Genomic DNA, 14,226 nt, shown 5'->3' with positions numbered 1-14,226 from the left:
ACACTACATACATGTTTTTATTTCGTCCATGACTATTAATCTCATCACTATATCTGTTTGATGTAACAGAAATATTCTGCACTCTGTTCTTTTCAAATACTTCAAAGAAATAGTATCCACTCCATAGATTTTTCCTGTTTACTTCAGACTCAGTTACCACCAGGATTAATTCAAAGCATAAGCAACTTACAGGACACAATTCCATGTGTTCTTAAAATAATTATCATTCAAAAAGTAATCATTAATTTTACTTTAAAGTTTTTAATTGCTGCTTTTACAACTGAGCACTGAAGTCACCAAATTCAGCACACAAATGAGCCAAGATGCTCATATAACACATATTTTATATGAACTCCCCTTTCCCATTAAATGACAAGATAAACAGGCCAAGATAGGGTAAGAGTCTCCATAGAAAAGTTAACCAGAGAACCTACCCAAAGCATTTCAATATAAAATGGTCATTTACATTCCTCGCTCTTGATGTACCTGAGAGTTGAATTCATGAAGAACTGTGATAATAAACCTTGCACCTCTGCCACTTGTACAATGTGATGCAATGATTAACTGAGCCCGTTAAGACTGGGGCAAGACTAAACTGCAAGACTTTACCAGAAGCTTTACTTACAATATATTCAAGTTTTATTCCTTCCATAAACTTGAATGCTTCCTACCCTATATTTAAAGAATAAAAACTTTCACATCTTTCCTACGTGGTTTGCAGAAACAAAGATCCATGCTGTAACTTCAATAAATAAAGGAAATAAATTATTTTAAACCATAAGCAGATGGCAAAATTCAGCAAGAAAATTTTTCTTCAGCACAGCAAAGCTTTCAATTTACAAAAGTGAAATTTGGAAAGTTGGTCATGAAGAATATCAGCCTGCTGATCTCAGAGTACTTCACCGCTGCACTGGACTAACCAAGCACAAACAAATCCAGCCACAAAGATGCACATTAATCCCACCAGCAGTGATAGAACCCCTTTCTCTCAGCTAATTCTGGACGTCAGAATTCACCTTCATGCCTTCCAAGAGACACCACCCTACAAGCCTCACCATAAGGACATTTTACTTAGAAACTAATTCTCAGTAACTGTTTTTGATAGTGTTAACCAAGTGCCATTACTCCACTAAATAGGAAAGCCCTTCAACAGTTGGCTGCTACGTGTTTGTAACAGCCATCTCTTTCATTGCTATAAGGTTGCCTGGCATCCTACAGAGAAGCTCTAAAACAGAACAAAATTCCCCTACGCTTCCAGATGTTAGGACCTGTTAAATCATAATTTTAATCACTGTTAAACACTGACTTTGTTCTCTGGATTCAATTTATGTACTTTGTAAAAACAGGTACTCCCATTAAATTTGTATCTTGTGATTGAATTTGTTCTCCTTTCCTTCTCTGCCAAATGCTAAATACCACAAAACAGAAGAATCTCAATATCTTTAACTTCAAGAAACAACAGCTGCCTTAAAACAATACGGTACAATGCTTTTATCTGTGGAGTTATAATCTGTCACATCCCTCCTCATAGGACTCAGCATGCTAAACATTAATGACATTTTAAGTGGAACAATCCTTTCATCATCAGGCTGGTATTTGGCTGGCGTTCCAGTTACCTCCCTTGTTAAGGCACCAGTGAGAGCGAAGGGCAGGGACCACATTATGCAACCATCACTTGTTAAAAAACAAATAAATAAAACAAATTTTGAGAAACTCCTGTGATAAACTTTTTTTCCATCATAGAAAGCAACACAGAAGGAGCCTGATGCTATTGGACTACAGGCTACTATTTTTACCTGGCTAATGTGGCAAACAGCCACACCTGAGGGCAGCTCCTGCATCCCCCACATTTTAGTTCAGATGTAGTCAGTTAGCCAGAAATAACCTTTCATTGGGAAGTGAAGTGGAGACACGAGACCATGTCTGTGTCCTGTCAACCTCTCCTGTGCCCTCAGTTGCGATACATGGAAACCAAGGTGGTTCATCATCATCAATTCAGCTCCAAATAATAGTGAAGTGCTTCTGGGGCAAGGGAATCTGCATGCTGGCAAGCCGACAGAAAAAAACAATAATAATCTCTCCTGTACACAACAAAATATCTTTTGGAATTTAACTACCTGTTCAGCTATAAGCAAGTTCATCCTTTACCAATATGCTCATAACACCAAGGCTTTCTATCAGGAGAAGCTATAGGTGTTTTGTCATCACACAGCAGGTGTGTCAGGCTTCTCACAACATTAGATTCAGCTCTGTTCATCCTGAGAAGAAGAAAAAACAAACAAACACCAAACAGTAGAAAAGAATGATCTTTGGGAATGTCTTCTTTATTCAGCAATCCCCACTACAAGCGTGGACCTAGATTATTAGTAATGCCAGCAAACTCTAAGCTCATATACACGACAGAAGCAATCTACCTTGGCAATGAATCCTTTTCCTACAGAGCAGACTTGAGTTTCCAAAGACAGCAGTCAGGCAGGACGAGGCCACCCTTGTTCTCACTGGCATTCCCAGCACAAACGCACTACATATGTTGCTCATCTGTTGCACTGGGGACAGGGAGACAGGGCACAAACCTGGCATACCCAGAAGAGTGCATCTAAGCATGCTCAGCTCCCCACTTGTGCCAGCCATCTTTCTATTGCTGGTCCCTCATGCCTCCCTTCACAGTTAAGTTTTAGGTTACTTGTTGATACTATGGAGAAGCCCAACCAGTTTGTACCAAACTATTACTTAATATTGCCAGTTCTTTGGTACTGAAAGGTGAATAGTCATCTCTGGTTTTACTTCCTTAGGAGATTTTACAAGAGTGGACAGTGATAAGACAGGGAGGAATGGTCTTAAACTGAGACAGGGGAGGTTTAGGTTAGACATTAGGAGGAAGCTTTTCACACAGAGGGTGGTGACACACTGGAACAGGTTGCCCCAGGAGGCTGCAGATGCCCCATCCCTGGAGGCATTCAAGGCCAGGCTGGATGTGGCTCTGGGCAGCCTGGTCTGATGGTTGGTGACCCTGCACATAGCAGGGGGGTTGAAACTTGATGATCATTGTGGTCCTTTTCAACCCAGGCCGTTCTATGATTCTTGCTGTTATGAAATCCCATTGGCTACCATTTTACATCAGCCACTGTTCCCTTTTACTAGTTAAAATATAGAAGACAACTAACCCTCTGACAATGACAATCTCATATAAACAATCTCCCAGTTATTACAATGAAGTTCTAGGTATCTGATTTTGTAATCATACTCTACTTAGCTACAATTCACACTAAACTGTATTTCACCTAAAAAACTGCAAGTTTGTTTTGTAAGTATACCAGCCATATACATCAGAATCTAAGTTACAAATTTACCACTCAAACCAGAATGCAAAACTTAAGCAACAAAATTACCAAGAAATCAGAAAATCAGATGACTGACACATCGATTAATACTTCCCCAATTTGGAGCTTTATTTACTTTCTTATAACCTGTACACAAAGTATTAGGTGAAATGTTAATGCAAGCTTCACAAAGTGACCCAATTTCACAAGTAGAAGACAGTACTTACTAAGAGAATTGCCTATCTCAGTGATCTCTGTGCTGATCAAATTACCTGCCACAAGGAAAGTTCTTCCCAATAAACTTATTCGTCCTTTTAGTCCCTGTTTTGGTTTCACTGTTGTTAAAGAAAAACAAACTGTTCTGTTGTTTCCTCACGCAGACGCAGGAGCAGCAATACTGTCATAAGTTCCTCTGTAGTATCAGAGTACAGAGCTGCAGGACTTTTTGTACCAATCAAACAATCCAGCCTACTCTCCTGCAATTGAGAAGGACTGCCTTTTTTCCTCCTGGAAAAGATCCCCTCACCTCGCATGCACTTTACCATAACTGATTCACACTATGCACAAAGTAACTCCTCCCTGAATTCACACCCCGCAGGGTGAGATTTGATTACCCTCAGTGTTTATACAACAAAAAGAAGTGTTTGTGATCGTTATTTCGTCACCGGACTTCAAAAAATCCTGTATCAACCTACCCAAGGATTTAAGACTCAGTTACTTACCAAAGCCACATGTTCATGCCATGGCAATGTAATCACTAATGCTGGCCTGTCTGCCCTAAGTGCAGCTATATGTTGAAACGAGCTGGGAACAACAGAAGATTACACGATTATGTGGACAATACTATGCTTGATTTATGTCCACAGTCATTATCTAAGACACATAAAGCCTCTTTCTGGGGGACTAAAAGCAAACCATTTGTCATATAATATTAGCTTAGTCTTTGTGCTGATGAATACCGTATTTGGAGAAGCGATTCCTTTCATTGTAATTTACAAGCCTACCCCGCAGCTCTTCTGACAATACAAAGTTTATCAATTGAGTAGATTTTAGCTAAACCCCTGCTCTATCCTGTTGGTGGCAGGGGATTTTTATTAGAATAAATGGGGACTAAGTGAAAATTGAGTTTAGAGGGAGAAAACAAGGTTTAAAAACATTACCAACACACAGCCTGCTCAGGGACAGTAGGCAAAGACAGTGCTTCTCAAACAGTGACTAAGCTTCTTGTGGTCAAGAACTCAGGAGAGATCCTGAGCCACAGAAGGTAGTTTAAATGATAAAAAGAAAAGTAAAATAAAGTTATCCAGCATTCAATTACACCGATTATAGTAGGGACAGTGATGGCAAGGCCAGGTTGGATGGGACCCTGGGCAGACTGATGCACCGAGCGACAGCCCTGCCCATGGTGGGGGTGTTACTGGGTGGGCTTTAAGGCTCCTTCCAACCCAAACCATTCTGCGACCACATCACTCATCTATAGAGCGTGATCACAGCCTGTCGCCTGGAGGACTCCCAGCACATTGGGTTTGTTTGCAAGCACTGCAGCTAAACCTTCCAAGTAACATTCAGGCTGATACTGTTCCACCCGAGCTCCTAAAGAGTGAGCAACTGAGTGAAAGCAATTTTCAAGACTTCCGTTTGTTTTTCAGTGCACAACGCAGTCAGGTTTATTAGCATTATATCCCCTCGTAAATAAGAGTTCTCTACTTTGAGCAACTGCACAAAACTCAGCAAACACCAAGTGGGTTTACACAGCACAGGCCCACACCGGCGGTACTCAGAGCAAGCTCCACTGTTCTACAGCACCTCAGAAGCAAACAACGCGAGCATACCCCAACAGTTGTTTGAGGAGAAACGCGTTCTGCCTTTCTTCCAAGCCAGCCTCCAGCACTGATGCTCACCCAGGGGTTGTACTGAGGCTCTTTATACCTGCTCTGGATTTTGCAACAGGAAATCGTGCACACAGCAGCAACGAGGCACCCTGTTATAGCAGCACGTGAGCTCTGTTATCCTAACCCAAAACACCGATAAAAACAAACCAACCAACCAACCAGAAACGAGCAGCAGGAGACATCTCACGCTGCTCCGTGCTTAACTTTTACCTAAGTCACCGCAGGGCGTCCCGGCACACATCGGACGTGCCGAAATGCCCAATCACAGGCCCCATTCAAAACTCCTACAGCTCAGGCAGGGCTTACGGAACCGGGTTGTGGATTCATTCACCGGAGAGAGCGAAACTACGAGGGGTTTGTTATTATTACTCCGTAAGCGTATTACAGAGACAAACGCATTCCTTTATTTATCTGCCCGTTGCTAAAGAGGGCAAAGCACCCTCCCGCCCGAAAGCGGTTGCCTGCCGCCGGTACGCCCGCAGCCCCACGGCCCGGCCCCACACCGCCGGCTCCGAGGGCGACAGGCGGCACGGAGCTGCCTCCGCCTCCTCCGCCAGCGGAGCCGTCCTCTCTCCGGCGTTACGGCGATGGCTGCCTCGCGGCGGGGGGAGGAAGAGGCAGATTTCTAGTCGCCGCTGACAGGGTCTCACCTCCCTCCGCACCGCACCGCGGAGAGGCGGCTCCCCAGAGCCGAGCGGAGAGGAGCCCTGAGGCGCGGGGCTGCCCGCGGCACTCACCTCCGCTCGCTGCTCGCTCCCCGACTCCTCACTCGCCGCCCGCCGCCGGCGCTGTGCGGGCACGGCCCCCTCCTCCGCACTAATGGCAAGAGGAGGAGGGCGGCGGGAGGGCCTCAGCGGAGGGATGGATGTTTACTCGGCGGCTCTCGCGAGAGCCCGGCGCCGCCGAACCGAGCTGCTATTGGCCGCGGCCCCGGGGCCCCACACGGCCGCAGGCAGGTGCGCCGCGGCGGGGCAGCCGCAGGGTTTGCTCCCTCAGACCGCTCCCGGCCCTACTCCGTCGTGACGGCAGGGTCCGGCGGCCCGGTTTCTGCCCCCGGCTCCTTGCTGCGGGCTGCGCTCCCGTGAGGCGGCACAGGGTCCTCCAAGGGTGAGCGTGAGGAGATGGGAGCGTTAGTAAAGCGCTGGTCACCTTGTGGGGCAGTGCTTTAGCACGGAGGACAGCAGAGTTGGCTGGAGATGCAGTACGCTCACTGGTCCTTTGCTTTTGTCGGCTTCTGTCCCACCGCCAAGGTGCAAGGGCAGGGATGGCACCATAGCTGGGACTTCATTAAGCCCTGCTTTGAGTTTATTCCGAGAGAATAGTAAAACAAAGCAACAGCAGCACTCATGAGGATAAAACCGTTACCCTATGCTCTAGGTGGCTTATAAAACCAGCTGTGTGTAAAGCAAAACTCAGCTCAGCTAAGAAGAATGGCAATCAAAACACAGCTTCTCTCACAGTGTGTGGGTGCTAGTAATGTCCCGGTGTCATCATTTGAGAATGGCTGCACACGAAGTAGACTTTTTTGGCAGCCACGTTTAATTTATTTCATCTCATTAGTCTTTAAATAGAGACAGCAGGACATTAGCTCTGTGCACTAAAGCAGACTGCTTGCCCAGGCACTTTAGCAGCTCAGGAGTGCGGTCCTGTGAGTGGATCTGTGTGTTCCCTCTGCCTTCAGGCTGAGCTGGGAAATTCACTACAGGCCCTACCTGAGCTCTGTGGGCCTGCTGCTGGGATCAGTTTCCAGAAGCATTCGATGTGGTAGGTTTGAAATAACAGAAGCCTAAAATGATCACATTTTAATTCGGATGCAATGCAGGAGTGCTTTCCGGAGGGACTGCCCGTTGTGATAGCCAGTCTCCACTTCCACGTTTGGAGATTGTGGTAGTGAAGTTGTGATCTCCCGTTTACCATGTCACAGGGTTGAAAGCATAGACATACAGCACAGAAAAAGAACTAGCAAGAGTGGAAAAAAACACTATTTATTAGCGTAAGGAAATTGAAAACAAACTAGTTACCGATCTAGAAAAGCTGTACTTGTCTATAACACTCTCCTCAGAGCAAAAGTCTTTACAAATCTTTATAAATAAGAGCAGTAAAAGGAGGTAGCAGTACTATCACGATGCCAGCAGGAACGAGGATCAATTTCAAATAAGAATTGTGGTGTTTTGGGAGTATCTCACTGCTGTCTGCTCCCTTCTTCTAAAGCAGTCGAAGGGGAACAGTGGTGGGGGGAGGAATGGACCAATGCAAGGTCAGTCCTAGAGGCAATAAGGAGCAGCTGTGACAATGAAAATGGCATGAATATTCACAGGGTGACGTTACAGTTCCTGACTCGACGCTGCTGCTCCTCCTGTGGGTCCTGCCAGCTCAGCAGATGGCAGACACTGAGGGACTGTTGTGCCAGTGGAAAATTACTGAGTTTTGCTGGTCCTGCATATGGGTGTGTGAGGGGGAAAGTGGGGCGAGCTTCTGTTTGTTTAAATATTTTCAGGAGGGGAAAGGAAAATAAATGGTTCCTAGAACTATAGAAATTACTGGCACATAAAAAGTGGTCAGTTATTTGAGCCAAATGATACGTGCCTATTTACAAAATTAGTTTTCCTGGTTATTCCTTTATAACTTTCCTCATAAGTCAGCATTGTGAGTTTTCCTAATTAGCAGAGCAATTAAAAGGAGAACACTGTAACAATACCACTCCTTGTTACTTAAGAGACTGATGGAAAAACAAAGTATTTCATGTTTCTATTTTTACCTATCTGAAATTATTTTTGTTAGCGGATTTTCCATTGCAAAACAGACAAGGTTTATTTTAATTTTCTAATTTTGTTTTGTTTTGTTTCACATAGCTATCCATGTGGAAGGTTCTTTCACATCCAATGGGATCACCTCTGTTGTGGCTGAAGTCAAAGTGTACCTAACATGAATAGTTAGGCATGCCCACAGTCTTTGAAGTTCTGCACGCTTGAGGAAAGCAACATACCAAATATTCATCATGAGGTGCACCATGGCAGAATCAGAGTGCAAATAACTGTGCATTTCTTCTGCAAATGAATGGAGCACAGTTAACAGAAATACAGAAAGCTTTCACCAAAGCTGTGACGCAACCTAGCAGTTAGAAACAACAGTGCTTACAAAATAACTTATGTTTGTGTATATTTGTGAAGTTAGCCCTTCATTTAGAGGTATAAGAACCTATTCACTACGTGGAAGAATATCTCTAAAAGTTGCCGGGTCATGGATTTAGTAAGCATTTTGAAACAAAATCTTTGCTCTTCTGCACAATGCATGATGTCTCAGTCCAGCACGCCACAACAAGCAGTGTTAAGATTTTGTGCCCTCTGCTCAGCTGATTCTGGCTGCAGTATGAAGGTACACCCCGGTGTGCAGCAATTAAAGGCAAACACAAAAGCCTAAATGCCACTTGTCAACTTCCACAGAGTCTCTGAAGCCTTAACCCCACCTCTGCCCCCAATAAATAGATAAATAAATAAAAATCTTGGGACAGTTTGTAGCAAACCCAAACAAAATAATGCTCTATTTATTGTAATTCAAAAAAGGATATAATGTCCATTAATGGACACTTACGTGAGATTTGACATAAATTCCTGTTTTCTGCAATCAATTGGTGTAACAAATACCAGTTGCTATATCAGTCATGCTGAGGATGTCTCTTGGAAGGAAAGTTTATCCTTTTCTTCACCAGTGATTCTCACTAAACCACATCCCTCAACACAACATCCAATTGTTCCTTGAACACCTCCAGTGTCAGTGACTCCACCACCTTCCTGGGCAGCCTGTGCTCTTTCAGTTTAGTATTTCCTAATGTCCAGCCTGAACCTCCCCAGGCGCAGCTTTAAGCCATTCCCTCCAGTCCTATCACCGGTTACATGAGAGAAGAGGTCGAACCCCAGCTCACCACAACCTCCCTTCAGGTAGTTATGAAGAGGAATAAGGTCTCCCCTGAGTGTCCTCTTCTCCAGACTGGACAAGCCAAGCTCCTTCAGCCACTCCTCGTAAGGCCTGTGCTCCAGACCCCTCACCAGCTTTGTTGCCCTTTTTGAACACACTCCAGGGCCTCAATGTCTTTCTTGCAGTGAGGGGCCCAAAGCCTGACACAGTACTTGAGGTGCAGCCTTACCAGAGCTGAGTACAGGGGGACAATCACTGCCCTATTCCTGCTGGCAACACTGTTTCTGATGCAAGTCGGGATGCCACTGGCCTTCTTGGCCATTTGGGCACACTGCTGGCTCATGTTCAACCAAACATCAATCAATAAACCCAGGTCCATTTCCTCTACAGTCTTCTGCCTCAAGCCTGTAGCGTTGCCTGGGGTTGTTGTTGCCAAAGCGCAGGACCTGGCATTTGGTCTTGATGAACCTCATGCTACTGGCTTCAGCCCATCTATCCAGCCTGCCCAGATCCCTCTGTAGGGTCTCTCTACCCCCAGGCAGATCCACACTTCCTGCCAACTTGGTGTCATCTGCAAACTTACTGAGGGTACACTCAGTGCCCTCATCCAGGTCAGCAATAAAGATATTGAAGATAAGGCAGATCTTGCAGAAACATTCATAAAGATTTTCCAATGTCTATTATACGTTTTTAGATGCTTTTGCTAGTTTTTAATAGTTGTTTAATCTGAAGAAGAGGAGGCTCAGGGGAGACCTTAATGCTCTTTAACTACCTGAAGTGAGGTAGCAGCAAGGTGACTGTCAGCCTCTTCTCCCTTGACACTAGTGATGGAACTAGAGGAAAAGGCTTCAAGTTGCACTAGGGGAGGTTCAGCTCGGATATTAAGAAAAATTTCTTCTCTGAAAGAGTGGTCAGGCACTGGAACAGGCTGCCCAGAGAGACAGTGGAGTCACTGTCCCTGGAAGTGTTCAAGAAGTGTTTAGATGTGGTACTAAGGGATGTGGTTTAAGAAATATTGGGAGAAATATTTGTGTTAGGTGGACAGTTGGACTGGATGATCTTCAAGATCTTTTCCAACCTTGGTGATTCTATGATTCTATCCTCTTTGACTATCCTGAACCATTTCCTAATCACCTGTATTATGGGAAAGTGAAGAAACCAGCATTTCACTATATATGGTATGGGTGAACCATGAACTTATGCAGAGGCACAGATTTTTTCCCTTCCATCTTAATTTGAAGGCAGAATGCATTCTTCGCTATGCCTGTTAAAACTAGTAACAGACATGTTATGTTTTTAGTGAAATACTTTTCAGAGGCATTTGTGACAATCCAGCTCTGTTCAGTACAGCCTAATACAGACTGTTTCTGTCTCCACTCACTTTCCTAGAAAATCCTAATTTCTACTTCCCTGAAAGCCCGGATAATTTTCTTTATATTAATAACATCTATGTCACTGAGAAACTATTTGTGTTTCCACGTGTGTAGTCTAAGGAACAAAGCAATTCATTGAGCTGGACAAAATCAAGGAAATCACTGTAGTCCCCTTACAGACTGTCAGTCTGTATCCTGAATGTCTGAGTGAATTACAACTATACTTTCAAAAACAGTATTTTGCCTATTTTCCATGTTGTTTATATGATTTATATGCTATATAAGTATTAGTATTTTTTTAGCATAGCCTTCTGGCTTGGCTTTGACTTGGTACATGCTACTTCCTAGCACAGAGGTACCAAATTTCCCATTCAAGAGTTAAATGTATGACAGATTTGATTGGCTTTGTAAGCAATTTAAATATTTATGGCCAAGTTCACTTAAACGTCATCTCTTAAAATGCCTTTTTCTCCTAGACTGTCTCTGCAGAAAAGCTTTGTGGATTTGCTACAGACATATTTAATACATGATCTTTTCCCATAAACAAACACTTAGAGTCTGGCACAAAAAAGAAGTTAGCAAAGATACTAATTAATAATTACAATTCTTAATTATTAAAGAAGCTCGATATTCTTCCTCACTTAGCATGGTCAGCATTGTCCTTTCTTTAAATATTAGAGAAAAATAAAGTTGACAGTTTTTCATACTTGACCCTTGAATACAAAATAATAGATTTAACAAGAACACCCCTATTCTTCAGATAATTATTCTTAGTTAATGTCCTTAATCTTTTCTTACATTGTTCTGGGAATTAGCATATGCTTTTTCTGCTTTGAGAAGACTTAACATAGAATCTTTTCTCATTATCCTGGTACTTAGAAGACCACTTGTGTACTGCAAACTTACCTTGCGGTCTGTTTTCTTACTTAACCTTTGTTTTCTGCTTGTCTTTGCTGTATAGCTGTCTAGATCAGCTTCTGTGTCTGACGTAAAGCTCTTAAAATAAGTTGAGAAAAAACTGGAACAAGATGTAAATGAAATGATGCAACTCGCTGTAACATTCTGTTCCCTGCTTTTCAACCCTAGTGTGTCTATTTTAGGGCCTGATGGTGAAGTCTCCAGACTTGCAGGAGCTATCTCAATGAACACGGGATTCTGGAGCAGCCTACAGAGGGGAGATTCTTGCTTGTAAAGGATGACTGTCACCACAGTCATAGGAGAATCAAGGACAAGAAAACAGGCACAGAAGGCATGGAGACTAATGTGGCTGGAGTTGAACAAGCCACATTCTTTCTACTGTAACTTCAAACACTACATTTCAAGTCACTGCAAATGCTGAAGAGCTCAAAAATCTGGTCATCTCTTCCCTCCCAAACAACAGCAAAACTGAGTCAGAAAAAGAAGGAGAGAATGGTGATGAAATCTTGAGGTTTGATCAAGTGCTTTAATTATTTAACTTCCTCTTCCTCCTCCTCCAGTACCCTACATGGAATAATTGAAAGCCTGAAAACTCCACCCTAAATATACATTCAGAGATGCAATTCCTTTCCTTCCCTGTTCCATAAGTCCCCTTGGCAGTACCTGATTGTGACTGCATATTGTTGGTAGATTTCCTCTGTATTCCTTCCTGTTTGATAACATGAGAAGTTTTCCCCGAGTTTGTGACAGCAACCTGGTCCTCTCTTGAGAGAAGCTGCCTCTCAGCCAGCACTGAAGCTGAGGGTTCCCAAACTAACTGCTAACTATTATGAGCATTGCAGTAATAATTTGCAAAATTTGCTAAGGAGAGCAACTGAGGACTTAAATTATATAACTAACATTTTCACTTTTTATGTACCACAAACCCATGCTGAAATAAAACAATCTAAGCACAATCTTCAACTGCAGGAGAGAAGAAAAAAGCAAACAAAATAGTTAAAAACTTAATGCAGCCTCACACTTGCCTGAACTTCCAATGAGAGAGGGGCAGAGAAAAGAAAACAATTCAGTTCCATTCCAGTTATCTTGTGGCCTTAGATCTTTAAGTGAAAACAATCCAATTAATTGTCACAGCATGAAGAAAACTACTGGGTCTGATAAAGACAAGGCAGAACACTAAAGAAAAAATAAATGCTTACGGTCTTACTATAAGCCAACAAAAGATCTTATGGTTTCCATGCACTTATTACAGAGAGTTCTTTGCTTTTTCTCTGAAAAACTATGGTGTCAGTGAGAGGTAGAGCAGCCCAGGCACTTTCAGCAGGACAGGAATGTCTGATGTTCTATCTCTGTGACTGTCTTCACAACTGATGGAATTTTAATGCAGTCCTCAAAAGTGCAGAGCCCTGTACAAAGGCTGCTGCAATGGTAACAGAGAGATTAAGCCTGCAGTGCTTGAGCCTGCTAAGGAGAAAGGCCATGGGGGGGCCCAATGAGGAAATGCATTTTAAGGAAGCATCAAGCATTGGATCTCCAGAACTCTGTTCTCACCTCCCCAGTCCACAGTCGAGGATTAGCCATGTTTTTCAAAAATGATTGCAGTTCAGAAAACACGGGCAATAAACTGCCAGCGGGGTGTCAGTAAATCTGGAGCTGCCAAAGTAATTTCCTAGTTTCTCCAAAGGGAGCAGAATGCTAATCAGTATACTTATTTTTTCTCCTTCCGCTGTAATTAGTCATGCATGGCCACAACTTGACTACCTGAATTCACTCAAAAGTCCTGAAAAAAAAGAAAAGAAATGGTGCACTTGGAAGGATTACTGACAAAAAGAGTAGGTTTAGAAAGATGACCGAAGGTCAAATAACTAGCCTAGATTTCTGAGCGTCCGATAAAGAGAGCAGCCTGGTAATGGGGAATGCATACAGAAAAGAGTAAGTGTGGATGAAAATGCTCTTGGATTTCTTATGATTTTAAGTAGTATCTCTTGTCTCTCTGGGACACTAGAGTTTCTTAGTAAAAACAATAGTTCCAGGGCTGTTTCCAGAAAGACTGCATACATTAGGGTTGTTTCGCTAGCTGGAAGCTTTTCATCAGCTGAAATAACCAAGAATCCCAATTCTTTAATGAGGATCCTGTCCTTTTTTTTATGTAGTGGCTGTGACATGACCCACAGAGCTACTCAAAACTCAAAATCAGGACTGGAGTCTTTATTTCTGCACTGTAAGTATTATATGCTAGGAACACATTGTGGCTGTATATGCAGAAAGGAAAGGCATGAGAAAAGCAAACACCAACCAAATTATTTGGAGAACCTAGAGAAACAGTCCCTACACCATGGGAGCAATTCAGACATGAATAAGATGGAATCAGCATGTTTGTCTTCCTAATCTAAATGGCAGAGATCAAGTGCAGAGCTGTTGAGGATACCTCCAATCCCAGTTACATTGTTTGCTTTACTTTATATCCCCCTTTTGCCCCTCCAGGTCCTCCCCTCCCACTTCATCCTTCCCAGATAAGCAGCCCACACGGGTTAACTGCTGTCCCATTAGCCCTCACATTATTGTCATGCTGTTGTCATGATACCCTTTCTAATGCTTGTGGTACGGCTGCATTGCTAATTTCTATGGAAGTCATCATTTCCATTTTGTCAGAACCCCTCTTCAGTTCCTTACGTATGTTTCTCATTTCTGCTATTTTTCATGTTCTTATCTTGTTAGTGTAGCCACAGGTCAGGAATTGACACTTCATTGGGGCTGCACATGCATTGCTCCCTCTTCGCTATCTCTAACACCCTGTAGTTTTTCATG

The 14,226-nt window shown here is 43.2% G+C and overlaps 1 protein-coding gene across 1 annotated transcript in view; it reads right to left on the bottom strand.

The window, feature by feature from the left end:
* Positions 1-6,073, bottom strand: part of STK38L (serine/threonine kinase 38 like) — a 44,800-nt gene extending 38,727 nt beyond the window's left edge. The window contains exon 1 of the mRNA XM_072355662.1: positions 5,950-6,073. The gene's annotated coding sequence lies outside the window, so the exon portion shown is untranslated. The remainder of the gene's footprint in view (positions 1-5,949) is intronic.
* Positions 6,074-14,226: the final 8,153 nt, after the last annotated feature.

This window comes from Excalfactoria chinensis, chromosome 1, assembly GCF_039878825.1.
Source record: "Excalfactoria chinensis isolate bCotChi1 chromosome 1, bCotChi1.hap2, whole genome shotgun sequence".
In the NCBI taxonomy this organism is placed as follows: Eukaryota; Metazoa; Chordata; class Aves; order Galliformes; family Phasianidae; genus Excalfactoria; species Excalfactoria chinensis.
Note: the sequence above shows the minus strand (reverse complement) of the source record. Positions and strands in the feature narration are given on the sequence as shown.